The sequence below is a fragment of the Tyto alba genome, unplaced genomic scaffold (assembly GCF_018691265.1).
Source record: "Tyto alba isolate M040663 unplaced genomic scaffold, T.alba_DEE_v4.0 Super-Scaffold_15, whole genome shotgun sequence".
Taxonomy (NCBI): Eukaryota; Metazoa; Chordata; class Aves; order Strigiformes; family Tytonidae; genus Tyto; species Tyto alba.
Window position 1 is genome coordinate 7,186,805 of NW_024881277.1, and position 27,724 is coordinate 7,214,528.

The 27,724-nt window shown below is 55.6% G+C and overlaps 1 pseudogene; it reads right to left on the minus strand.

Annotated features, from left to right (window-relative positions):
* On the minus strand, window positions 1-27,337 carry LOC122153058 (annotated as a pseudogene).
* Window positions 27,338-27,724: the final 387 nt, after the last annotated feature.

Consider the following 27,724-nt stretch of genomic DNA (forward strand, 5'->3'; position numbering starts at 1 on the left):
TCAGGCTCTCGGTTGGGGCCAGAGGAAAGGGTCCTGCGGATGTGCCTCCAGGGAAGACCCACACCCACCTGAGCGATCAAACTTGGCCCGTTTCTCCCACGCTGGGCTGTACCCGATCTCCTCGTACACAGCCTCGGGGAAGGGCTCCTGGGCTCTGCTGGAGCCTGTGGACAGAGACAGGGCTGGCACAGGGACAGGCAGAGGGGCAAAGGGACCCCACTGTGCTCCCCAAACGGTTCCATGTGCCACCTCAGGACTGGTCCAACAGCACAGCCCCACTGCACTGTCCAGGCACAGCTGCCACATCCCCAGTGAGGGCAGCATTGGTGTGAAGATTATCTGGGGCAGCATCACCCTCACATCATCCCTTTGGAGACAGCGCTCATGCCCCTCTGGCCTGTGCACAATGTCCCCCTTGTCTCACCCTGGATATGTTCCCACATTTCCTCGTCACCTGGAGCTTGCCCCTACCTGCCCCTGTCCCACCAGGGGGTGGGCAGGGCTGGGCAGGGGGACAGCCTGGGGGCCTGACACCACGGTGATGGACCCTGCTGCCCCACACTCCTCCTAGCACCTCTCTTGCCCCAGAGCCCCCTCCAGCACTACCGAGAGCACTGCCAGCCTTGGCCATCCCCTCTCTGCCATTTCTCTCCTCACCCCATGGCTAACTGCCCCCACCTCAGGGCTCTCTCCACCCCTTGCTTCTGGTGCCCCACAGCCAGGCACTGAACGGGGAAGCACATGAGGCAGGTAGCAGCACACAGTCTCACCCTCCCGCTCTGCCTGTGCCCCTTGCTGACACCCCCTGCAGCACCCCACAGCCCTGCCAGGAGGTATCTCCCCCCAGCACCTCTGGGCAAGGACCCACCTCTGCGTCCAGCCCTGGCGCTCAGCACTTGTCCAGCCAGGAGGGCCAGGAGCAGGCAGACAAGGGTCCCCAGGATGATGCACATGATGACGGGCACTGAGACTCTCCCGCTGCTGCTCTGATGGCTTTGGGTGGGATCTGCATGGGAGACAACTTCGAAGGGGCAGCACCCAGGGGTGAGTGACAGGGAAGCTTCCACCCTCCTGGGTAAATTACAGCTCTCCCCAGCCCCCTGCCACCACTCCAGTATCTCCTCCAGGCAGTTTCACACCCCAGCTAGGAGCCCCTTCCATCCAGCTGTGGGTCACAGCCTGGCCCCGGGGGTATCCAGCCTGGGGGGAGGACAAGTTACCTGCTCGGGGTGGGGGTGTTGTCGTCCTGGGTGTAGCTGCAGAGGAGGAAAAGGAGAGCTGGGCTTAGACACTGGGTGTGTGGGTATCAGGAAACCTCCTCCCCAACACACCGTGTGTGTGTGTGTGTGTGTGTGTGTGTGTGTGTGTGTGTGTCTAGATGTCCCTGACACATCCAACCCAAATTGCCCCTCCTGTAGTGCCAGAAAGGGAGGCCGGGGCAGAGCCCAGCACCTCTGCTCTGGGAAGCAGGCAGGATGGCAGAGGCAGCCCAGGGGATAGCCCTGGGGCTGCAGAGCCCCACGGGCAGTGGCCAGAGCACGGCCAGTTACACTGAGGCTGCTCCCTGCCTGGCACCGGGCTCCTGCACTCCACAGGAACGTTCTTTCTCTCGGGAGGTCGGGGTCCATGCCAGGACTGTGTGGACAAAAGGCCTTCCCTAGCTCCCTGCCAATACCCGAGCAAGGGCTCCCAGACCTGCCACTCACCTGAGCAGCGCACGGCAGCATCTTCCTTGTGCCGGCAAGCCCCGCTGTCCCCGGGCCGGGCCCAGCAGTCCTGTAGGGATGGCTCCGTCCCCCGGCACTCCACCTGCTCCAGCCAGATGGGGCCCGTCCCCATCCCAAATGCAGCCTCATGCAGGGCAGACACCACAGGGCCACAGCCCAGCTGCCTGCACGCCACCTCGGCATCCTGCATGTCCCACGAGTCGTCGCACACCGTCCCCCAGGAGCCACGGTGCCAGACCTCCACTCTGCCCGAGCACCCGTCCTTGCCTCCCACGGCACGAATCTTCTCCCTGGCTGGAGAAAGGAAAGACCTCCCATGGCACCGGGAGAGCAGGAAGAGCCCTTCCAGACACAGAGGGGACCTCCCTACCTGTGCAGCTCGTGGAGTTGGGGCACGGCACCAGCGGAGTCGGGTGCATTTCTGGCTGTCCCCCTGAAGAAGGAAACACTGTGGTGACGGGGCTGGTTTGGGGGATCATGTAGAAGAGAGCAGGGCTAAGCTCTGCTCAGGCCTCCCTGCACCATCTGGGGCACGGCAGCAACTGAAACCCCATCATCCATGGGACACGTGCAGGACTGTGGGGGGACCCTGATTGCTCAGCCCCAGAAGGTCCCTGGCTTCACAGAGCAGCAGTAGCTTGTCTATGGAGGGGAGGCTCTTCTGAAAGCCTGTCGGGTCTCTTCTGAGACCTCACCTGGAGATGCCTCTGCTTCCTGCAGGCACTGCTGGCAACCCCCAGTTGCAGGCAACTGCTGCTGGACATGTGTGGCCGCGGTCATGTTTCTGCCACTGGGTCTGGCATGGAAAGTAAAAGCCTCTCCAAGCTCTTTCTCTGTGTTTGGCCATGCCCCGTGGGGAGCAGGAGCTGGGGTGACACTGGTGCCTGGGTGCCTCAGAGTTACCATTGCAGGTGATGCGGATCTCCTCTTCCAGGTATTCACATGACTGTGGGTTCCAGGGTGTGGAGGGACACTGCCAGAAAGAGCTGTTTGTCTCCCCACACTGCACGCGATCCAGCCAGGCAGGGCCAGACACCCTGCCAGAGGGCAGGCGTGTTTCCAGGGATCCTCCGTCCCCGCAGCCCAGCTCCTTGCACGCCAGTGTCACCGTGTTGTCAGTGATGGAGTTAGAGCAAATGCTCCCCCATGTCCCGTTGTAGAAAACCTGCAGGCGCCCGGAGCAGCCGTCGCTGTTCTCCAGCCTCAGGGCCACGAACTCTGGGAAGAAAAGGCCCCAAAGCGGGAACAGGCTGATCTGGGGCTGTGGGAGCCAGGACACCTCTACATCCCTCCAGGACCTCAGCCAGGGCAGGGGCAAGGCCACCACATCCCCCTTGCACCCAGGGGCAGAGAGAAGTCCCGGATTTACAGCCAGCCCTGCCCTTCCCGCGAACCCTCGGGGACAGCTGAGCTCCCCAGGGATCCCCCGTGGGACTGAGGGTGTCCATGCACGGGTGGGCCTCGGGCAGGAGCTCAGAGGCATCCAGGGGCAGCCTTGGCCATGGTCGGCTCTCCCCGCGTCCTGCCCTACCCCGGGACCAGGCTCCCACCACAGCTCCTGAGGTGGCACAGACCTGAGCAGATGACTCCCGCATCCTCTTTGTGCCCGCAGTCGTGCTGCCCCCAGGGCCCAGCCGGGCAGTCCCAGAGAGCAGCTTCGGCCCCGGAGCAGTTCACACCATCTAGCCAGATCTGCCCGGAGCCTTCCCCGAAGCGAGCGGAGCCGGCTGCCTCCACTGCCTCTCCGCAGCCCAGCTGGTGGCAAACGACGGCGGCATCAGACAGGTCCCAGCCGTCGTCGCAGACAGTCCCCCAGATGCCCTGGGAGTAGATCTCCACTCTCCCTGCACAGCGCCCGGCCCCGTTCACCAGCCGGACCCGCCGGCTCCCTGCAGCGGGTGGAAACCCCAGTCGCTGTCAGGGCCTGCTCGCCTGCGCAGACCATCACCTGGGCGCCTGGGCAGTGCCACTCACCCCAGCAAATGACTCCCACGTCCTCCGCAAGCCCTGCTGCCAGCGCAGTGCCGGGCAGGGAGGTGTTGCAGAGGGTCAGCTTGGCCTCGTGCCCTGCGCACCGGACCCCTCGCAGCCCCACGGGGCCCGTCCCTCGCTCAGGCTTTGGGGGGTTGTAGGCTGTCCCTGCCTCTCCGCACTGCAGCTGCCGGCACACCACGCTGGCCTCCTGCATGTCCCACTTCTCATCCAGGACTCTGCCCCACTCCCCATCCTGGAAGATCTCCACTCGTCCGTCGCACCGGCTCCCTCCGCCCACCAGCCGCAGGGATCCAAAGCCGGCTGGGCCTGGGGAGAGCAGAGAATGCCACGGCCATCGGCGGCACTGGGAGCATGACACCCTGCAGGGAGCAGGGCGAGGGGGGATTTTCAACCAAATGGGACAAGATGGAGCCTTGTGCTGACGAGAAACAAGGGCAAAGCCTGGGCCCTCCCTGCAGCTCACAGCCAGGTCAGCTGCTGCTGGGGGCACCAGCTCCTGCCTGGGTGGGGGGATGAGGCTCTGCAGGGCTCTCTGTGGGGACGGGATGCGGTTGGCTGCAGCCAGGGGGATGGAGCAGAGCCCTGCAGCCCTGTCCTGGGCTCGCTGCACAGTACGAGGACAGAGGAGCCCGGGCCTGGAGGTGGTGCTGGGGCCTAAGCCACTGCCCTGGGGGCAGATGCCTGCCTCCGTTCAGTCCTCAGCTCTCCCAAAGTCGAGCGGTCAGTCTGAGCAGGGAAAGCCCTCCAGACAGTTCCTGGGGAAGCCAGGGTTTCCCCAAGGAGAAATTCAGCCTGATACGGCCATGGAACCCCTACTTTTAGTGGCTATGTTGCACACAAGTGACAAATGGAGTTTATGCAGCATTTTTCCAGCACTAACCTGAGCAAAGGACAGCAGCAGCGTTCCCTTGGGAGCACGGTGAGGCCCCCAGGGTGGTCACTGGGCACTGTTGCAGGAGAGCTTCAGTCCCGTCACAGTGGAATGAGTCTCTCCAGACAGGGCCAGTTTCTCTCCCAAAATATTCTCCTCCAGGAATGGACTCAGCAAACCCGCAGTTGAGTTGACGACAGAGAACGTGGGCATCCGAGAGGTCCCAGCGGGAGGCACAGAGGGTCCCCCAGGTCCCAGCACCTGGACCTCCACCCTCCCCGCACACACTGTGCTGCATTCACCAGTCTGATCCCTGTGTACTCTGGGGACAGATGTGGAGAAAAGAGAGTGGATTCGTGCTCCTGTACCCTCAGTAGCTGGTGGAGGGGCCAGAGGGACCACATGCCTTTGTTCTCATTCTGCAGTATTGTCATGCTGCAAACAAACCCATCAACCCCTCCTGTCCTCACACTCGGCCCAGCACGGTCCCTGCTCTGTTCCCCAACCCCTACCACATCCCCGGTGTTCAACAGCCCACCCTGAGTCCTTACCTGTGCATTTAACAACAGCGCTGTTTGCGTGGGTGCAGGGCTTGTCCCGGGGGGGCCCTCTGGGGCAGGAGGTGAGGAGGGATTCATTCCCCACACACCGCAGCTCTCCATCCCACATGGGACCCACCCCTTCTCCAACGTGACTTCCTCCAGTGACAGGCAGGGCTGCGCCGCACTGCAACTCCCTGCAGAGCACGTCAGCAGCCTTGGGACCAAAGTGGGAATCACAGACACTTTTCCACATGTCCCCATCATAGATCTCCACACGTCCTGAGCAGAGGTTCTTCCCTTCCACCAGACGGAAAAATCCTGGAAATAAATCAACTGGGAGTTCCCAGAGCCTTGTGGCATTCCCATGCCCACATCCCAGACCATCTCCACGCAAACTGTGACCAAAATCGCTCACTGCACATCTCAGAAGAAGCTATTTAAGGAGTGATGGTGTCACAAAGGCATCCATGTCAAGTTACACACTTTCTCTCCACCATCACAGCACTCAGGGGTGTGTGTCTATTGCAGACCCACAGCAGAGTCTGCAAACCACGTTGGCACCATTGGGACCAAAGTGTGAGTCACACAGGTCCTCATCATGGATCACTATACGTCTTCAGGAGGACCGGTGCCCTTAGAGCAGCCGGACAGATTCTGGACCAACCAATGACCCCTGAGAGTTCCCACAGCCATCTGGTAATACCCTGACTACATGCCAGCTGATCTCCAAGGTGGCCACAGGCAAAAAAAACCTACGACATCCCCAGCTGCTCTCAGGGGGTGCTGGTGGCACAAACACATCAGCCAAGGGACCTGTGTCTGCTAAGGGGGACAACCGCAAAGTAGCTCCCCATCTCACGCCCTTCCACAGGACGGTGGGTGGCCACAGGAGTCACTTCTGGTGCCTCTGGCATGGGGACAGCTGGCCCTGAGCACTGCCAGACAGCTCCTGGGTGAACAGGAGGAGAAAGATGGCAATCAACAGACCATGCAGGGCAGGGATAGAGGGTTCATCTGCACCAGCTCAGGGACCAGGCACAGGTAAGGCACCCTTGGGCAGGTTCCCACTGGCTTTCCCCAGGGACTGGGGACATCAGTAATGACAGTTCCAGCTCAGCAGTGTGACTGGCCACACTGGGCAATGCTCCGATGCCTGACTGTTGCTCCCTGAGGGCACAGCCAGGTTCCTTCCACAATCTGAGCCCCAGAGGTATGGAATAGGTTGTCATCTTACCTGAACACACCACTCCAGCATCATCAAATGACCACAGTCATGTTCACCCCATCCTCCGTGTGTGCAGTCAGACAGGGCAGATTCGGTGCCATTACAGCCAACATCATCCATCCAAATGGGGCCAGATCCTGGCCCAAAGTGTCCGTACTGAGGAGCTTCAACAGCAGACCCACAGCCGCTGTTTACAAACCACTGCTGCATTCTTCATGCTCCAGTAGTGACCACACACGGTCCCCCTTGCCCTGTTGTTTCACCTCCACTCTCCCAGCACAGCGCCTGCCGCCGTCCGCCAGCCTCACCTCCACAGCACCTTCAAACACCAGACGTCAGGAGCACCGAGCCCCAGCACTGGGGTCTGGGGAGCCCTGCAGGTAGTCAGAGGCACCAGGGTGGGAGCCCACTCCCCTCCAGGCTGTCCCCAGGGCAGTTCAGGGGTCCCTTCTATCCTCATGGGCTGTGCAAGACTGGGGGTGCCCAGCTCCAGCCCTGCTGGGTCATTTGTGCCACCACAGACTTGGCACTTCCTCCACTCCAACAGCCCCTCGCCCCTGGCCGTGCCCACCAGGGCTCCTGCTCCTCCCCAGACAGCACCCTGAAAAGGGACCTGTCCCCACCAGGGATCCCCCAGGATCACACGGCTACTCCTCAGAGCCCCCAGCTCCCCTGGACCACAGCCTGCCCTGGGCCCTCCCAACTCACCCTCCTCCCTCAGGACTTTCCGTGTCCCCTGTGGAGCAACATGATGGTCCCAGTGAGGCCTCCCAACCCATGCTCCCTCCTTGTCCTTGGGCATCAGCCCAGACCTGACCTTGTCTGGGATCCCCACAGGAAGGTCACCCCTTTGCGAGCCTCTGGGAACAGATACCCCAGTTCCCTTGTCTCCACAAGCACAACCCACCCCCAGTCAGCCGGGGATCACCCTGACTCCGGGACAAGAGTGAAGAGCCCACACCCCTTCCTGGGTACCCCGGAGGCTGGCTGTGCCTCTGGGATGACAGAACAAAGAGCCACCAGTTAAGGCACCACCAGCTCACAGGGAACAGAGCTGGCAGAGCCAGGGCCCCAGGGACGGTGCCCAAGGATGGCAAATCCACACCCGGGTACCAACGGCCAGAAACGTGGGAGCCCTGGAAGCAGAAAAGCCCTTCTGCCACGCAGAGAAGCACAGGCTCAGTGAACCTGTTCACTTTCTACCCTTGTCACATCGACACATGGGAAGAAGCCCCGTTTCCAGAGGGATCCCTGTGCTGCTCCTTGGCCCCAGGGCTTTGTGCAGGGCAGCAGGCATTTCCCCCTGCACAACTGCACCCAGAGGAGCAGCTACAGTAACTAAGGGGACAGAGGGACTCTGTCCCCATCTGAACCTTTCGGCAGCCGTGCACCAAATGCAGGAGGACAGAACAGAAGCGAGACATTGGCTTCTGCATCTTTTCCTGCGTAACTGCAGACTGCAGGAGACAACATCACCCCTCCGGTTCTCAGGCCAAGGCCAGCACAGTCCCTGCCTCCTCCCTGCCCCCGGCACAGCCCCGGTGTTCAACAGCCCACCCTGAGTCCTTACCTGTGCAGTTCACAGCGCTGTTTGCGTGGGTGCAGGGCTGGTCCCGAGGGGACCCCCTGGGGCAGGAGGCGAGGAGGGATTCATTCCCCACACACCGCAGCTCTCCATCCCACATGGGACCCACCCCTTCTCCAACGTGACTTCCTCCAGCGACAGGCAGGGCTGCGCCGCACTGCAACTCCCTGCAGAGCACGTCAGCAGCCTTGGGACCAAAGTGGGAATCACAGACACTTTTCCACAGGTCCCCGTCACGGATCTCCACGCGTCCTGAGCAGCGGTTCTTCCCTTCCACCAGACGGACAAATTCTGGAAAAATAAAGAAAATCAACAAATCAACTGGGAGTTCCCAAAGTCTTGTGGCATTCCCATTCCCACATCCCAGACCACCTCCATGGAAGTTGTGACCAAAGTCACACACTGCACATCTTAGAAGAAGCTGTTGGTGGAGAGTTGGTGGCACAAGCATATCCAGGCCCCTCTGCTCCCCTTCTCTATACTATTACAAGATCCAAATGTATGTGTCTGACAGACAGCACCAGGCACTGCTCAGACAAGTTGCTGCTGCACAAGGTGCCCCGTGATGCCTTGCATGGTCCCCCCAGCACCGCAGTGGTGTGCACATTTTGGGTCCAGAGGAAGTGGCCCAGGTGTTAATGACTGCTGCAGCCTGCTCAGTCCCTACAGAGCTTGGCACCAGGCAGGGCCATCACCTTGATGCAGCCATAAATGGCACCGCTCCCAGGGTGTGCCGGGGTGCTGGGAGGACCCTGTTAGCAGGGAGATGTCACAGAGCTCAGAAACGGTGCAGCTGTTACCATGGCTGGTGCCTGTCCAGACCCCTCCGATGCCTGCTGGGAGCGGGTCTCCTCAGCCAGGGACACAGTGCTCTGACCAGAGTGCACAGGTCCCAAGCTAACGGTCAGGCAAAGGGGCAGGAGAACCACATGTGGCCCTGGGCTCACGCTGGCTCTGGAGGTGACAGCAGGCACAGCTGAGAGTCAGTAAGTGCTGCCCAAGCCCCTGTTTCGTGGGGAGTGTGGGTTGCTGTGGGCAGGCGGGAGGGGCTAGGCAGCAGATCAGTGCTGCCTGCATGGGGCCGTGTCCCTGCTGGGCTGTCACAGTCCCAGGGATGTCTGAGTGCCAGCCTGTGCACGGGTGATGCAGTCGGGAGCAGCCAGAGTCCAGCAGCTGCCGAGCTCCAAGGCCTCGCAGTGCTGGATCACAAAGCACAGCCCTGGGGACAGGCGGCCAAGGGCTGTGTGCCACCCTGCTCCTCTGCCCAGGGACAGCACTTGTGCTCCCTGAAAAGCCGGTCTGATTCAGCTGAGGTACTCATGCCTGTGAGGGGGAATGACCCACAGGGACCAGCCACCTCATGCCGTTCCTCCAAGGTGTGATGTTCTGAGAAAGTCCCACCCTGGTTTCTCCAGCACAGGGCCCTCAGCACTGTTGGCTGGGAATGGGCAGACTGGGTGGAGACCAGTGGATACCAGTGGACACACTGGGGCAGGGACAGAGTGTTCATTTGCAGCCTAAGACACTGGCTGAAGAGGGGATGAGACACTGTGGCAGGGTTAGTTCACCCTAGGTTAGGCTCACTCTAGGCTTTCCCCAGGAACTGGGGACACCAGTAATGACAGTTCCAGCTCGGCAGTGTGACTGGCCACACTGGGCAATACTCCGGTGCCTGACTGTTGCTCCATGAGGGCAAAGCAAGGTTCTTTTCACAATCTGAGCTCCAGAGGTATGGAATAGGTTGTCTCTTTACCTGAACACACCACTCCAGCATCCTCAGAATGCTCACAGTCATGTTCACCCCATCCTCCGTGTGTGCAGTCAGACAGGGCAGATTCGGTGCCATTACAGCCAACATCATCCATCCAAATGGGGCCAGATCCTGTCCCAAAGTGTCCGTACTGAGGAGCTCCAACAGCAGACCCACAGTCCAGCTGCTTACAAACCACTGCCGCATTCTTCATGCTCCACTGGTCACCACACACGGTCCCCCACTTGCCCTGTTGTTTCACCTCCACTCTCCCAGCACAGCGCCTGCCGCCGTCCGCCAGCCTCACCTCCACAGCACCTTCAAACACCAAGATGGGATGGGTCAGGGGAGCACCGAGCCCCAGACTGTGGGTCTGGGGGAGCCCACTGCCAAGGTAGAATCAGAGGCACCAGGGTGGGAGCCCACTCCCATCCAGGCTGTCCCCAGGGCAGTTCAGGGGTCCCTTCTATCCTCATGGGCTGTGCAAGGCTGGGGGTTCCCAGCTCCAGCCCTGCTGGGTCATTTGTGCCACCACAGACTTTGGCACTTCCTTCCACTCCAACAGCCCCTCGCCCCTGGCCCGTGCCCACTCAGGGCTCCTGCTCCTCCCCAGACAGCACCCTGAAAAGGGACCTGTCCCCACCAGGGATCCCCCAGGATCACACGGCTACTCCTTCTCAGAGCCCCCAGCTCCCCTGGACCACAGCCTGCCCTGGGCCCCTCCCAACTCACCCTCCTCCCTCAGGACTTTCTGTGTCCCTGTGGAGCAACATGATGGTCCCAGTGAGGCCTCCCAAACCATGCCCCCTCCTTGTCCTTGGGCATCAGCCCAGACCTGACCTTGTCGGGGATCCCCACAGGAAGGTCACCCCTTTGCGAGCCTCTGGGAACAGATACCCCAGTTCCCCTGTCTCCACAAGCACAACCCACCCCCAGTCAGGCCGGGGATCACCCTGACTCCGGGACAAGAGTGAAGAGCCCACACCCTTCCTGGGTACCCCGGAGGCTGGCTGTGCCTCTGGGATGACAGAACAAAGAGCCACCAGTTAAGGCACCACCAGCTCACAGGGAACAGAGCTGGCAGAGCCAGGGCCCCAGGGACGGTGCCCAAGGATGGCAAATCCACACCCGGGTACCAACGGCCAGAAACGTGGGAGCCCTGGAAGCAGAAAAGCCCTTCTGCCACGCAGAGAGCACAGGCTCAGTGAACCTGTTCACTTTCTACCCCTTGTCACATCGACACATGGGAAGAAGCCCCGTTTCCAGAGGGATCCCTGTGCTGCTCCTTGGCCCCAGGGCTTGTTGCAGGACAGCAGCATTTCCCCCTGCACAACTGCACCCAGAGGAGCAGCTACAGTAACTAAGGGGACAGAGGGACTCTGTCCCCATCTGGAACCTTTCGGCAGCCGTGCACCAAATGCAGGAGGACAGAACAGAAGCGAGACATTGGCTTCTGCATCTTTTCCTGCATAACTGCAGACTGCAGGAGACAACATCACCCCTCCGTTCTCAGGCCAAGGCCAGCACAGTCCCTTCACTCCTCCCCTGCCCCCGCACAGCCCCGGTGTTCAACAGCCCATCCTGAGTCCTTACCTGTGCAGTTCACAGCAGCGCTGTTTGCGTGGGTGCAGGGCTGGTCCCGAGGGGACCCCCTGGGGCAGGAGGCGAGGAGGGATTCATTCCCCACACACCGCAGCTCTCCATCCCACATGGGACCCACCCTTCTCCAACGTGACTTCCTCCAGCGACAGGCAGGGCTGCGCCGCACTGCAACTCCCTGCAGAGCACGTCAGCAGCCTTGGGATCAAAGTGGGAATCACAGACACTTTTCCACAGGTCCCCGTCACGGATCTCCACGCGTCCTGAGCAGCAGTTCTTCCCTTCCACCAGACGGACAAATTCTGGAAAAAAAAGAAAATCAACAAATCAACTGGGAGTTCCCAAGTCTTGTGGCATTCCCATTCCCACATCCCAGACCACCTCCATGGAAGTTGTGACCAAAGTCACACACTGCACATCTTAGAAGAAGCTGTTGGTGGAGAGTTGGTGGCACAAGCATATCCAGGCCCCTCTGCTCCCCTTCTCTATACTATTACAAGATCCAAATGTATGTGTCTGACAGACAGCACCAGGCACTGCTCAGACAAGTTGCTGCTGCACAAGGTGCCCCGTGATGCCTTGCATGGTCCCCCCAGCACCGCAGTGGTGTGCACATTTTGGGTCCAGAGGAAGTGGCCCAGGTGTTAATGACTGCTGCAGCCTGCTCAGTCCCTACAGAGCTTGGCACCAGGCAGGGCCATCACCTTGATGCAGCCATAAATGGCACCCGCTCCCAGGGGTGTGCCGGGGTGCTGGGAGGACCCTGTTAGCAGGGAGATGTCACAGAGCTCAGAAACGGTGCAGCTGTTACCATGGCTGGTGCCTGTCCAGACCCCTCCGATGCCTGCTGGGAGCGGGTCTCCTCAGCCAGGGACACAGTGCTCTGACCAGAGTGCACAGGTCCCAAGCTAACGGTCAGGCAAAGGGGCAGGAGAACCACATGTGGCCCTGGGCTCACGCTGGCTCTGGAGGTGACAGCAGGCACAGCTGAGAGTCAGTAAGTGCTGCCCAAGCCCCTGTTTCGTGGGGAGTGTGGGTTGCTGTGGGCAGGCGGGAGGGGCTAGGCAGCAGATCAGTGCTGCCTGCATGGGGCCGTGTCCCTGCTGGGCTGTCACAGTCCCAGGGATGTCTGAGTGCTAGCCTGTGCACGGGTGATGCAGTCGGGAGCAGCCAGAGTCCAGCAGCTGCCGAGCTCCAAGGCCTCGCAGTGCTGGATCACAAAGCACAGCCCTGGGGACAGGCGCCAAGGGCTGTGTGCCACCCTGCTCCTCTGCCCAGGGACAGCACTTGTGCTCCCTGAAAAGCCGGTCTGATTCAGCTGAGGTACTCATGCCTGTGAGGGGGAATGACCCACAGGGACCAGCCACCTCATGCCGTTCCTCCAAGGTGTGATGTTCTGAGAAAGTCCCACCCTGGTTTCTCCAGCACAGGGCCCTCAGCACTGTTGGCTGGGAATGGGCAGACTGGGTGGAGACCAGTGGATACCAGTGGACACACTGGGGCAGGGACAGAGTGTTCATTTGCAGCCTAAGACACTGGCTGAAGAGGGGATGAGACACTGTGGCAGGGTTAGTTCACCCTGGGTAGGCTCACTCGGCTTTCCCCAGGGACTGGGGTCACCAGCAATGACAGTCCCAGCTCGCAGTGTGACTGGCCACATTGAGCAGTGCTCCAGTGTCCGCATTGCTCCCTGAGGGCACAGCCAGATCCTTTCCACATCCCAGCCCAGAAGTATGGAATAGGTTGTCTCTTACCTGAACACACACACTCCAGCATCCTCAGAATGTCACAGTCATGTTCACCCCATCCTCCGTGTGTGCAGTCAGACAGGGCAGATTCGGTGCCATTACAGCCAACATCATCCATCCAAATGGGGCCAGATCCTGGCCCAAAGTGTCCGTACCGAGGAGCTCCAACAGCAGACCCACAGTCCAGCTGTTTACAAACCACTGCTGCATTCTTCATGCTCCAGTAGTCATCACACACGTCCCCCACTTGCCCTGTTGTTTCACCTCCACTCTCCCAGCACAGCGCCTGCCCCGTCTGCCAGCCTCACCTCCACAGCACCTTCAAACACCAAGATGGGATGGGTCAGGGGAGCACCAGCCCCAGACTGTGGGTCTGGGGGAGCCCACTGCCAAGGTAGAGTCAGAGGCACCAGGGTGGGAGCCCACTCCCATCCAGGCTGTCCCCAGGGCAGTTCAGGGGTCCCTTCTATCCTCATGGGCTGTGCAAGGCTGGGGTGCCCAGATCCAGCCTGCTGGGTCATTCACCATCCCACCACACAAGGCACCTTTTCCCACCCCAATGGCCACCTGCCTCCTTCCCATGCCCACCCGCACACTGCCCAGCCCTGCACTGGGCACCTGCTCCTCCCCAGCACCCCCTGAACAGCCCCGTTACCCAGGCCTGCAGCTTCCCATGCAACTGCCTGCCAGCCAGCCAAACCCCCCCCATGCCCAGGGCTTTCCGTGTTCCCACTGAGACGATCCAGAGGATCCCCCACCCACATCCTCTTCTCATCCCTGGTGTCAGCCCAGTCCCTGCACTGGTCCGGGTCCCCCAGGAAGGGTGTCTCTCTGCTGTAGATGCCCTGGTCCCCATCTCTCCGTGGGGTACAAACTGTCTTCATGGGGTCAGGGCTCCCCTGGAAAAAGGGGGCAGTGAACAGTGTAAAATCCCTTCAGGACACCCAGACATTAGCAGTGTCCCGGGAGGATCTCTGGGTGCTGCCATCACCTGCAAGGCCACCACCGACTCCAGAGGCACAGTGCGAGGGGACAGGGGGTCCCAAAAGGTACCCCAGGACAGGGTGTCTATGAATCCAGCCAGGCACAGGCTGCCCTAGACACTGAAACCCTACAAAAGGAGATACTGTCTCCCACCCAGATGGGCCCAGGGAAGGGCACAGGGTCCACGGACTTGAGCACGTTGTGTCCATCATCTCTGTAGCACCTGCAAAGAATCCCCATTCCCAAACAGATCCCGATGACCACGCTGGTACCCCTATTCCTGGGCTGTGGGACAAGGGAGCCGGCACTTACCCTGCACAGCTGTACCCAGAGGAGCAGCCCCAGCACCTGAGGGGACAGCAGTCCCTCTGTGCCCATCCTGAGCCTCCTGCCCTGCCAGCACATCCCTGCCGCGCCACTCCTGTCACAGGTCCTGGGGACTCACGGGGACAAAGATGACGGGAGGGCAATATAGCTCTGCATGCCAGGCCAGCTACGGGAGGAGCCAATCAAAGCAGCAGCACCTTTTTAGACATTATCGGGAGTTATCTCCCCTCGACACAGCCCAGCCCTCCAATGAACGTCTCCAGTGCCATGCATGACCATATATGAGGGATGGCTCTGCTGCAGGTGTCACATCACTGTGGTGGTGCGGCGTCACAGGACAGGGCTGGCTGTAGTGGGGGAAATGGGTTTTTCATGCCTTGAACCCTGCTGTGTGGGCCGGGAGCACTGAGCATCTCCTATACTGGCACATCCAAGAGCCCAAGGTGCGAGTGCCCAGCCATCCCCATGCCACGGGAACCACGGGGCTGGGACGGCACCGGGGGTAGTGTCGGGGGGAAGGAAAGAGCCCCTGCCCCTGCTTCAGACCCCTCTGTGCTGGGAGCAGCAGCGGGAAAGGGCCTCAGCCCAGGCCAGAGCCCCATCCCAGGAGCGCTGGCTCACCGTCCCTCCCTGGAGAGCCCCATGGAAGGTCCCTTCAAACGAGCTGGGGCTGGGCCATGTCCCTGTCCTGGCAGCAGACAAGCAGCTCAGACGGATCCCTGACTCTCAGCATGTCACCGAGGGGCCGTTATTCCCCGCGGGGGCTCGGGAGCTGCAGCCTGCAGGTGCACAAACCACAGCCCACGTGGCCTCACGAGCTCCTTGCACTCCCCCCACAAGCGCCCGGGCAGGAAGTCTGTGGTTTCCTCCTGGAGCCGAGCCCAGGCACATCCCCGCGGTGCCCCCGAGCCACCCCCACCCCGACTGCTCCAGCCAGGGCCGCAGGGGCTGCTCCTTCTGACACAGAAATTCACTCAACACTTAGAATCCAGTAGAACTGCTGAGCAGGTATTCTTTATTAGCAGCGCTGGGCAGCACTGGGGATCGCTCCACCACGAGTGCTCCCACAGACAGGTACAATCACAGAGAATATGTGCTGTGAGCTTGTACATATTCTGTGGATTTCTGAGAACTAATCTACATATACATAAGATTTCCTAGAATTTATCTACATAGTCCGAGCATGTGTGATAAAATTAGGATTAGGGTCTTTTCCCCCTCTGGTGGTCGTTCATAGTCTTCCTCACAGTGTCCGGTGATTGAACTTTGGGATTCCTTTGCCCACATATGGTCATGCAGTTAGCTCATCCATTCTTTGGCCCTGGGATGCTCCAAGAAGGTCAGTTTAAACTATTCCCAGGTGATTATCTTGACAGTGGCGTCTTAGGCCCTTGTTATCAGGGGTACTCAGGAAACTTAACGAACCATCTCAAGGCCTACTTAAATTTTCTGAGGGAGACGTTGCATATTTCAAAACATCTTGATATTAATTCTGCCTAGCAGTTGACTAACTATGTGAGTGAAAGGAAGAAAATAATATGAGTAGAACATGCTGACCAACTAGGATTCTACCATAAACAACTTCTTTGCTCTAAACAAGAGAAATAGTTTTGGCCTTCTCTCACTTCCTCCTCAACTTTCAGTCCTTGACTGGGCTCCATCTCCACCACTGTTCCCAATCCGTGGTCAATTCCCTGCAGGACACTAGGGCCATCTCCTGCCAAGGGTGTGTGGCTCAGCTATTTTTCTTTTTTATGTCAGCTGAGATTCTCACAATCATGGCCTACGACCGCTACGTTGCATCTGCCAACCCCTACACTACGGGACCCTCCTGGGCAGCAGAGCTTGTGTCCACATGGCAGCAGCTGCCTGGGGCGGTGGGTTTCTCTATGCTGTGCTGTACACAGCCAATACATTGTCAATACCGCTCCACCAAGGCAATGCTGTTGACCAGTTCTTCTGGGAAATCCCCAAATCCTCAAGCTTGCTGCTCAGACTCCTACCTCAGGGAAGTTCGGCTTATCATGGTTAGTGTCTTTGTTGCATTTGGCTGCCTTGTTTTCATTGCACTGTGCTAGGCACAAAGCTTGAGGGCCGTGCTGAGGATCCCCTCTGAGCAGGGATGGCACAAAGCCTTCTCCACATCCCTCCCTCACCTGGCCATAATCTCCCTGGTTCTCAGCACTGCCATGTTTGCCTCCCTCAAGCCCCCCTCCATCTCCTCCCCAACCCTGGTCCTGGTGCTGTCCGTTCTGTACTCGGTGGTGCCTCCTGCAGTAACCCCCTCACCTACAGCATGAGGAACCAGCAGCTCAGGATGCCCTATGGAAACTGACCCAAGGGATGTAGTTTCACTGACAACAACCTGTCTCAAGTCACTTCACATTTCCCAGAGTTTATCTTAGGCCAGGAGTCTGCTATTTTCCCTGTAATAATCCTACATATAGATAATTTTCTGGACTTATACTACCTCTCTTGAGGATTTTTCCTGTTGTGTCTTACTCTTGCACCACACTGTGTCAGGTGTGACGTGTCCAATAGCAGCTCTTGAATAAAATGGATCTCCTGGGTGCAGTGCCTGAAGGCTGGGTTCTTCCTCCAAAGTGGCTGCCAATAAAATGTCTAAGGAATTGGTCTTTTAAAATTCTTTTCTCCTTATGTTCTCCCTGTATTTGGAGTTAAGCTCACAGTCCATTGGGTTTCACTGGACAAAAAGTTCTGCTTTTAAAGGCTCTCTTCTTGGTGTAAGATGGTGCATGAGCTCCCCACTACCTCCTCAGGCTGCTTCATATATGCCAGACTCATGGCATATAGCTGTCTTTATGGAAAATAATTTGGTCAGGAGAGGAGTAGGGGTCACCACATGCCCTGGGGTGGGAATGAATGGACACACAAAGTGAAACACCCTCGAAGTTGACATCCCCCAAAAGCAAAGCACTAAATCAAGGTATATGCAAGCAAGGACTCCACAGTGCCCTGGGGGTCAGTGTGAACGCAGTGGGCATGGGAAAGGGAGACTGGAGAGGTGCAGGAGCTGCCTGAGGAGGCCCAGGGCCAGGACTCTTGTGCTGTGCTGGGGAGCAGGGCTGGTAGGGGAAGGGAAGGGTGTAAATGCAGTCGAGGTTAGGGACAACCTACCAGATGAATGCAGCAGAGCTAGAGACACTGGCCTCTGTTTCCTCCTGCCCCTTTGGCCAGCATCAGCCCTGGTGCTTGTGGGAAGGCTGACCCCCCTGTCTGACCTCCAGGAGCTGCTGTGCCCTTCCGAGGAGCTGGAGCTGTGGTTGAGTGCCCAGAGTGCTGCAGCATCCTGTGGTGGGCACTGCCCTGGGGCCAGGGCAGGTGGGGAGAGCTGGGCTGGGGCTGGGCTGGGCTGGAAAAGTCCTGGAAGAGGAAACACCAGTGATACCCAACTCTACCACCATTACTAATAAAAAGGAAAAGTTTCCTACTGACACTCATGACGCACCAAGTCCCATAGTTCTTGCCACAGCAGGTCTCTCAGCCAAGCCCCGTCTCAGACAGCTCCAGCTAGATCAGGTGCTCATGGGCTTGTCTTGACAAATACTGAAAATATCCATTGAGTGAGATCCCACCAACTGGCCTGGGTCCTTGCTGCAGTGTTTGGCTCTGAGGGATTTCTCAGAACCCCAGCTCTCTCAGCCACTCCTTGTCCATAATGTGCTCCAGGCCCCAACCATCCTTCTGGCCTCCGCAGGACTCGCTCCAGTCTGTCAGGATCTTTTGTGCTGGGGAACCCCGTACTGGACCAGCAGTCCTGATGTGGTCCTGTGGTGTGTTAACTTTGACCAGCAGCCAGACAGCCACCCAGCTGCTCACTCACTCAGCCCACTCAACAGGACAAGAGGGAAAGCTCATATCGAGATGTGTGTGGGTCAAAGGAGAAACCAGAAATGATGACACTGTGGTAGGTGTTCAGTTTGGTTTGCCCCAGGCAGCAGCTAAGCACCCACAGAGTCATTTGCTCACTCCCCTTGCCTCCCACGACCCCAGCAGGGCATGGGAGGGAATTGGAAGTGCAAAAGCAGGAAAATTCATGGGTCAGGACAAAGACTATTTAATAGGTGAAGCAAAATCTGTGTGTGCAAGCAAAGCAAAATGGGGAATTCATGCACTATGTCTCATCAGCAGCAGATGTTTAGTCATTCCTAGGAAAGCAGGGCTTCAGAAGACAAATGCCATGACTATGAAAATCTCCCCTTTTTTCTACTTCCATTGAGTTCTGTTTTCTTTTCCTGTTTTTTTTTTTTTGGTTTTTGTTTTTGTTTTTTTTAGTGTGGGGGGGTTGGGGATGTTTTTGTTTGTTTTGTTTTGTTTTATTATTTCTGAGCCTGACATCATATGGAATGGAAAATCTCTTTGATCCTTTGGGGTCAGCTGTCCCAGCTGTGCCCCTGCAACTTCTTGTGTACCCCCAGCCTACTTGCGCAGGGGCAGAGTGGGAAAAAGAGAAAGCCTTCATGCTCTGCAAGGGCTGTTCAGCAACAGTCAAAACACTGTTGTGTTATCAGTGCTGGTTTAGTAACAAATCCAAAGCACATCACCCTATGGGCTGCTATGAAGAAAATCAACTCCATCCCAGCCATTTACAGGTCATAGAGCCAGAGTGAGGAGTCAACAATGTCTTAATTGAATGATCGCAGGAAATCAGTGGATCACACAACCTGGTCTTCTGGAGGACACAGTTTCCTTGTATTCACTGCTCATGTGGGACAGCAGCATGCAAACCACCCAGGACGTTTCTTGTGGAGTTTGTGGAAATATTCTTAGCACAGATGGCAAATAGTCCTTTCAGTCTGCTCACCTGGACCTGGTATTCCCAAAAGAACTGGTCAGGGATGTGAATACCATTGTCAGGGTGTGACCATGAAATCCTGGTCTCCCAGATCCCCAGGGATGTGGAAGGAGAGGAGCAGAGCACAGGCCCTGGACTTCAGGGAAGGAGAACTTGGCTTCGAGGGCACTGCCAGGGGGGATCCCGTGGGTGCAGTGTCAGGGCACTGAGAGCATCCATAGGCCTCCATCGGCCCTGGCAGCCCAACCTCGGGTCTGGGCCCACACCTCTGTCCCTGGGCCCAGGAGACCATTGAAGCCCAAGCCAGAGTTTCAACACCAGCTTGACTACGCAGGAGGTGTACTGGTTTCCAGACCAGCCACGGACACAGCCTTGCCTGTCAATGAACCTGTGGATTTGGGCTTTCAGTCTCACTTCCCAGCTTGGTTCTTTACGGGGTGTACAATGAAATGACACTGTGGCCTCCAAGTGCCAGACCCCCACTGATTCACAGAGGCCTAGGGCCTTTCTGCTTCCTTTCTTCTCATCACTTGGTCAGGTTTGGGGAGGAGAAGAAGGAAAAGCGGGCAGGTATCTGGGTACCAGTGACTGGATGTGGGGAGCAGAGCCTTCACAAGTGAAATGATCAAAAAGGTATGTTAGTTCAAAACTTTCATTCTGAGCTCCTTTTTCAGAGGCTTAAATCTTCAGCAGCAACATGGAAGCTCTGAGATCCCTCCATCTCCCTCTCTTTTAGCAATTAAGTTGATAGTACCCAAGTCAGACTTTCTTTCTTTTTTACGGCCTAGAGCACCCCCTGGTCTGGAGATGTGCCAGGAATCTTACAGAAGAATCTTCTGCACAAGAAGGTGGATGTTCCCAGGAATCTCAGGAGGGTGGCATACTGATAGCTGTGTTCAGGGAGATGGTCAAATGTCTCATCTTCAATTCTGTAATGGTGGCTTAGATGCCTGGCTCATGTGTAAACTCTCTATGTGAATGTTGACATTTACCGAGCTACCTGGTCTGACCTCAGAGCTGGCCCTGCTTTGAGCTGGGCATTGGACTCGAGGCTTCCTGAGCTCCCTTTTACCCTGAATTGTCCTATGACATAGAGGCCCTCACCTCCATCTTAGTCTCTTCTTGTAGGGTGTGTGCAAGGCACAGGCTCATGGAAAGATGGTGGGGAATAGACTTCTAGGGGTCTCTTAGTCCAGCCTCCAGGCTGGCTGCGACTTTGTAGAGCTGAAACCCGAAGCACTCCAAAGGTGGAGATCACAGCAATGCTCCTCCTAGTCCATTCTATTTCTCCTGAGGCTCAGCCTAGAGCTCCCCAAAGGTAGTTTGTGACTGGTGCCCCTGTCATATCATTGGCCACTGCAGAAGAGCTTGGCTCCACCATCTCTGCAGGTAGCTGTTGGCTTTTATTAGGTTGCCCTGTTGTGGGAATAGAATGGAAAATTGCCGAGGATTGTAAATATGCTCAAGTGACTTGCAGCTGGGGTGCCAAAAAACACATATATCACACTAATTGTGGTTTACCTCTGTGTGCTTGACAGGTAGAATGTCTGTGCTTAGATAACAGAGGCCTGTGAGAAACACAGGCACCTTATTGAACATCCTTGAGCTTCCTGCCCTGCTGTGGGAAAGATCAAAGCACAATGGAAAAGTAGACCTGTGAAAACCCAGATATATACAGGCAAAAGCAGTAGGCCAGAGATCTTTTCTTTTTTGATGTAACCATTCTCCCAATAGATACCATGTGGGTCTAAAGAATTTTTCATGTCTATTTTCCTCATTTTTGTCTATTCGTCCACTTTTTGGTTCCAGTTTGTGGCTGGTTTATTGTCACATGCATGTGTGGAGCGACGGAGAATGACACACCGAGACGGATTCAATGTGGGTGATAGAGCATCATATATCTTTATTGGACCAGGGTACATATATTTATACAGACAGATAATTATTATGCCTACTAGTCACTAGCTGATTGCTTAAGCTCTAAAGGTCATATTCACAGATCCACCTACTTAGCTAACAGCACAAGCTTCTCTAACACTAAGTTTCTCATGCCACTATTTCTAATTCCTCTTAACTTGTTTTCAATACACAACGGTACCATAAGATGAAGTTTCTCAGACCACGTTACCATAACAGAAGTTTCTGAGGCCACTATTTCTAATTCCTCTTAACTTGTTTTTGACACACCACGGTACACAAGGCCGAAGTGTCCTTGACATTCCTCATGTATCAGCAGCTGCGAGCAGCTGCAGGCAAACCCTAGTGAGGCCAGCATCAGCGAGGCAGCATCAGCCCCTAGAACAGGCTCTGATCGTACAACTGCTCGGTGGGCTCATGACCCTTGTCTCTGTGCCATTCTCCAATAGTTCCCCCTTTTTCTTTTTGTACGAGCAGAGCCTGCCCCAACGTTTGTTCAAAGATTTTCTTAATACATGATAAAGCACAACTTAAACATGCAAGCCCAATAATGACAAAGATCAGAATAAGAAGCAAACTTTGGAAAAGGCTTTTTAACCACCACCTAATCCCATCCAGTTAGTGAGTCCGTCTAGTCCAAAGAACCCCACATCTTGTTTTATCTTTCGGGTATGTTCTACAAGCTGTTTAAGTTCCGTATGAATTGACCTCGATTTGTCTTCCAAATCCATACAACACATACCCTCAAAATCCTCACAGCCATGACCATGCGCCAAGAGTAGGAAATCAATGGCCATTCGATTTGTAATATGGCATGCTGGACTTCGTTCATACCCTCGGCTAGGCCTGAAAGTACAGTGCTGGTAAGATTTGCCTGTTTTACCACCCAGCAAGATAATTTCTCTAACTGTCGGTGCGCTTGGGCAGCAGAAGCACCTGGGACAAAGAAAGAAGAGAATATTGCTTCCCATTTGTTCCATAAGCTGACATTGTCATCACAGGCATTAGTGAGGGTCTTTAGTGCGCATCTATATCCGGACTGGATGGGTTTTATTAGGGTGATGATGGGGTAAGGCCAACTGAGACGCCCAATGGTGCAGGGCCCTCCAGTGGGTCGGAAGGATCCCCTGCCATGCCCGATCACCACAAATGAGAAATAGGCCAGGAGGTAACCTCCTGGGCGTGGTAGTACCAGGGGCTGGATGCAGCCTGTTTCGGCTGATTGACTTACACCAATTTCCCCAACAGGCGCTACTGCCTTGTGAGGATACCTCAGTTCCTACTGTGACCTTGCAAGGGTACCGGTTCCCTTCACTGCAGGGGTATTTAGACGCATCTAGGAAAACACAGTAAGAGGCATTCAGTGAGTCTACTAGTTCAAGTTCCTGGGGGCGTGGGCCAATGGGCAGGCGGTTAGCCCAAGAATCATATTTGTCAAACCAGCTACTCATGTTTGATGCAAAAGCCCTATACCAGTTCCTGGATTGGTTCCAGCGTTGGGCATATTCCGCAAGTGTTTGGTTTAGAGAACCCCAGTTGGCACCGTTCAGGGGGATGCCTACCAAGCATGTTAGAAAGGGCACACTTGGGTGGCGAGACTAGTGCAAAAGGTGGTAGTGTTTGCGGCTCAGCCTAATGTTACCCATACATTTTCTCTTGGATCGAACACGGTTCTCCTTATCCCAACCCCAATCGAATTCGCGCCCCCAAAACCAGTAACAGAAACCACCACATTGCTTCAGTTATCCCAAGGAAATTTAACAGTCTGGAACTTCGAGTGTCCAACGTCCAAAGCGGCCTTAGTCCACCTGGCAGGAATCCACTGGGAGCCTGAGGGAGTAAGAACACACATATAGCCTTACCAAGGAACTGGACCTCAGCAGGTCCCTCCCACTTCCCTGTGGATAGGTCTCTATAATAGACTTTCATGCCCTGTGGTTTGTTGTTCCCGAGGTGTCAGAATGTTTCTTAACCGGCGCTACATCTGAATCTCCAAAAATGCAAAGGTAATTCATCACAAACAGTGCCTTAGCTACTCTCTCTTGGATATTTTTGACGTCGTGGAATTTTTGTAAATATATTTTAATTGTCTGATGTGATCTTTCAGTTATAGCCTGCCCAGTTGGAGAATGGGGAATAACTGTGTCCTGAGTGAGTGGTGGAGTTTTTGGTGGCAGGGGAGGGCTATCGGGGTGCCCCCTGTGAGAAGCTTCTCAAGCTCCCCCAGCTCCACGTCAGCTCCACTTCTGTTTGGGAAATTGAGCCAATCGCTGCGCCTCTGCAATAACGTATTTAAGAAGGGACGTGGTGATGGCATCGGACTTGTGAGGAGGAGTTGCTGCAGCTGCATGAAACAAGGTCAGTGGAGGAACGGAGGAAGAAAGGAGGGGGGAGGTGTGCCGGAGCAGAGACCCCCTGTATCCTGTGGTGAGACGGCAGGGCGGCCCCCCCTGCCACCCATGAAGATCTACAGTGGAGCAGACATTGATTTATCCTGTTGCTCCTGCTCAGCTGATCAAGGTTCTGTGCCCGAAGAAGGCCGGGTCTCATGGGAAAAGGTAGCCCTGCTGCTGTAATTCAGTGCTGGGAGGATTGCAGCATGCGGGGGAGTCCCACGCCAGAGCAGCTCGGGAAGGGCTGCAGCCGTGGGAGAGAATCCAGTCAGAGCAAGTTAGTGACCCATGACGGAGCAGTGTGGGGAACGCTGCAGCCCATGGGAGGAATTCAAGTCGAGAAAGTTTGTGGAGGACTGTCTCCTGTGAGAGGGGGACCACGATGGAGCAGGGGGAACAAGTTTCAGACACTCCCCTCACCGAAGATGAAGGAAGTGGCAGCGCTGACTGCACCCCCCATTCCCTGCCCCTGCACCACTGGGGGAGGAGGTAGAGATATCGGGAGCAGAGCTGAGCCCGGGAAGAAGGGAGGGGTGGGGGGAAGGTGTTCTCAAGATGTGGCAATGCTTCTCACTGTCCTACTCTGTTATGTGTTGTTGTTAGTCTGTAATAAATGTATGGGTTTTTTCTTCCCCTAACGAGTCTGCCTTTTGCTCGTGATCATAAAAGGGTGATTTTTCCCCATCCCAGTCCTATCTTGAACCCCAAGCCTGGCTCTCTGTCCCTTCTCATTGCCGGAGGGGAAGGGAGAGAGAGCTGCTGCATTGTGGTTGGCTGACAATCAGGCCTAAACCACACAACCTGTCATGTGTACAACCCCCCAGCTCTGACAGAACTTTCTATTTTTTCAGTAATATAAGCCGACCATTGTCCGTTTTTATCTTCTGTGGAACCCCCATGACAGCGAAGCAGCTCGTCAAATGGCGTACTACGTGCAATACCTTTTCGCCTGTCTGGGGCGTGGCCCATACAAATGGGCTGTATGTGTCAATTGTGACGTGCAGATATCTTAACCGACCAAACTCTGGTACATGTGTCACATCCATCTGCCAGAGGTCAGGGGCCAACCCTCGGGGGTTAACCCTGACTCCCAGGCCGGACCATGATGGCTGCACTCTGGGCAGGCTCTTACAATCCCTTTGCTTCTTCAGTGGTTATATTAAACTGTTTTTTCAGGCCTTTTGCATTCTGATGGAAAGTAGCATGAGCCTCGTGGGCCTTGACAAAGTTGCTGAGTGGCACTGTTAGGGTGACGAGTCGGTCTGCTCTTTGATTCCTTCCCCTAGTCCTTGGACCACATATGACTTCTTATATGAATGACTGCATACGATTCTGGCGCTGTTGCAAAGCAGATTGAAGTCGGCAAAATAGTTCATTTAATCTGGGATTTTTTGAGTCCCTGAGTCGTGCATCTTCTATACGTGTAGGACTCCTGCAACATATAAGAATCAGTTACTACATTGAGACGTTGATCATGCCATCAAAGGATGACCCAAACCACTGCTGACAGTTCAAGCGTTTGCAATGAGTCCCCTGGAAGAGCTGACAAAACATGGTGGTGCCATAATTTATCCTCCAACCAGGTGACGGCGGCACGCTTAGATTTCTTTCCAGCATCAGTGAAAGCAGTAATGGTGTTTGATAGAGGCGTCTCACTGCGTTTGGAAGGCATGATCCAGTCGTGTTGGCTCACCCATTGCAGTACTGGCGATTTGATTGGAGTCACTGCTATATCCTGAGCTGCAGTTAGCAGGCTGGCTTGCAACTCTTCCGATTGTCTGATGCACCATTCAAGCAACTCCCTCTTGATGGGAGATGTATGCTGCCCGGTTCAGATCCCGTAATCTGTACGATGCGAGTTCGGCCCTTTCTAATTAATTCTGCTAGGTTCTCCAGTTTTTGTTGAATGGATTTTGAGGCTGTAGCCTTGTGTATACCACTTCCAGTACCTTGACCTTCTCCCCTTTTCTTTTGGTGTTGAGTTAATGCGCCGATGAGCTGGGATGGGCCATTTAAGATGGTGAGGTCTACCGGTAGCCGGGGATCTCGGCGGTCAACCCATCGCTGGGTAACGTAGTCTGTAATTCGGGACAGGGTTGATCGTTGTTCCTCTGATAAGTGCACTGGGCGAGAGGGATCAACCCCCTGGAGTAAGGTCAGAGGACATCCAATTCATCATTGGCAATTCCTACCACAGGGCGAAGCCATTGTAGGTCTCCAAGCAACTTCTGCGCATCATGTAAGGTACGGACATGAAGCTGTATCTGTAATTTCTGTGGTTGTATTTGTGAGTCTGTTACAGCCACCCAAGGTATTTCCACAGTGCCGAAGACTGAACCTTTTCAGGAGCAGTAACAAGGCCTTCCTTTTGAAGAGCGTGAGTCAAAAAGGAATGTTGCTGGTGAGAGAAAGGGCATTCTTGAGCAATCAGAATGTCATCCATATAATGATATATATTGCAGTAGGCCAGGCAATTATGACAGGTAGTAAGGCATTGCTTACAAACAGTTGACAGAGTGTTGGACTGTTCTTCATTCCTGTGGCAATACTGTCCACTCGAATCGCTGAGCCGGTGCTTCACGATTAATCGATGGGAGGGTGAAGGCAAAGCGCTGTGTATCCTCTGGATGCAGTTGGATGGTAAAGAAGAAGTCTTTCAGATCAACAATGAGTAGATGCCAGTGTTCAGGCAGCATAGATGGATTGGGCAGCCCGGGCTGGAGGGCTCCCATGGGCTGCATCTGCGCATTTACCGCACGCAGATCATGGAGGAGGCGAAATTTCCCTGACTTTTTCCGGACAACAATATGGGTGTATTCCACGGGCTAGTGGACAATCGTAAATGTCCCTGAGACAGCTGTTCCTCAATTAGTTGATGCGCTGCTGCAAGGCTTTCCTTTTTCAACGGCCACTGCTTGATCCAAACCGGGGTGTCTGATAACACTTCAACGGGATCGGAAAGCTTTAGAAGCAGTGACCGTAGCTGAAAAGGATCGCTGGTAGTCAGGATGACACCAATCTGGTCCAGCACATCACGGCCAATTAGGCCATAAACTCCTTGAGGCAGAGGCATAACTGTTACATACATATTGGCTCTCCCATCTATGATCACTTGAATGTGCTCTCTGCTGCGCATCACTGATGAGTGTCCCCCAACTCCTTCAACCCCACGAGCCATAGGTACCAAAGGCCAGTTGGGTGGCCAATGGTTATTGTCCACAATGGTGAGGTCGGCTCCAGTATCCAATAATACAGTAAGGCAAATCTGTGTCCCATTCAGCAGAAGGTAACGTCGGTCACTGGACAGCTATTCATTGCCATAGTTAGCAGAGCCAAATCTCCTGTTGATCCAAAGCCAGCGGTTCCCCTGGTAACCGTGGGGGAGGCCTCCATCTCTTTGGTCAGTTGGGGCAGAGGCACTAATTGAGCAATTTTGCTGTTTGCTGGAAAATGAATTGGGGGAAATAAAGTCTGTACCATTATGCATATAGTCCCAGTAAAGTCAGCATCAATAATTCCTGGCAGAATAAACAGTCCTTTAATGCTGCTTGATGATCGCCCAATTAGTAAAGCACCTTGTGGCTGTCCATTAATTACTATTGGGCCCTTAACCTTAGTTGCAATCCTTTGCGGTTGTTGATCGATCAGTGTAACATCTATTGCTGTCGCCAGGTCCAAGCCGAGGCTCCCTCTAGTGGCTGGCTGGAGGGCACTCGCAGGAACGGATTCTTGTTGGCAGATGCTGGAACTTGTTGCTGAGGCAGTATCAGGCTGTTGTCTAGCTGTGCAGGGGCTGCCACTGTTGTCGTTGCGCGGCAGCCCATCGCACTCATTTGGGTGTTTCCTGATCGCCCACATGCACTGGTGTTATGGCTATTCATGTTGCACTTCCCGCACCAGACTCGTCGAACAGGGCATTCTTGTCGAATGTGTCCTTCTTTCCCATCGAAAACACTTGGGACGGCCCGCGTCGGTGGTCGCTGTTGCTTCTCAGATGGACGTAATGGGGCTAGGGCTGCAAAGGCTTGGTGCTGGGCCTGAATCAGGTCCCTCCCTAACTCCCGAACTGCTTCTACCAACATAGCCTGGGGGCCTACAGGCACCCTGCTCATACATTCCAACATCTGCTCTATCCTAACATCCTCAGGAATGTTAGTATAATAGACTTTGTTGCTGGGTTAGTATTTTCTAAAACACATTGCCTGAGGAGCACAGGTTTCATCCAGTCTTGAACCTCTGCCTGTT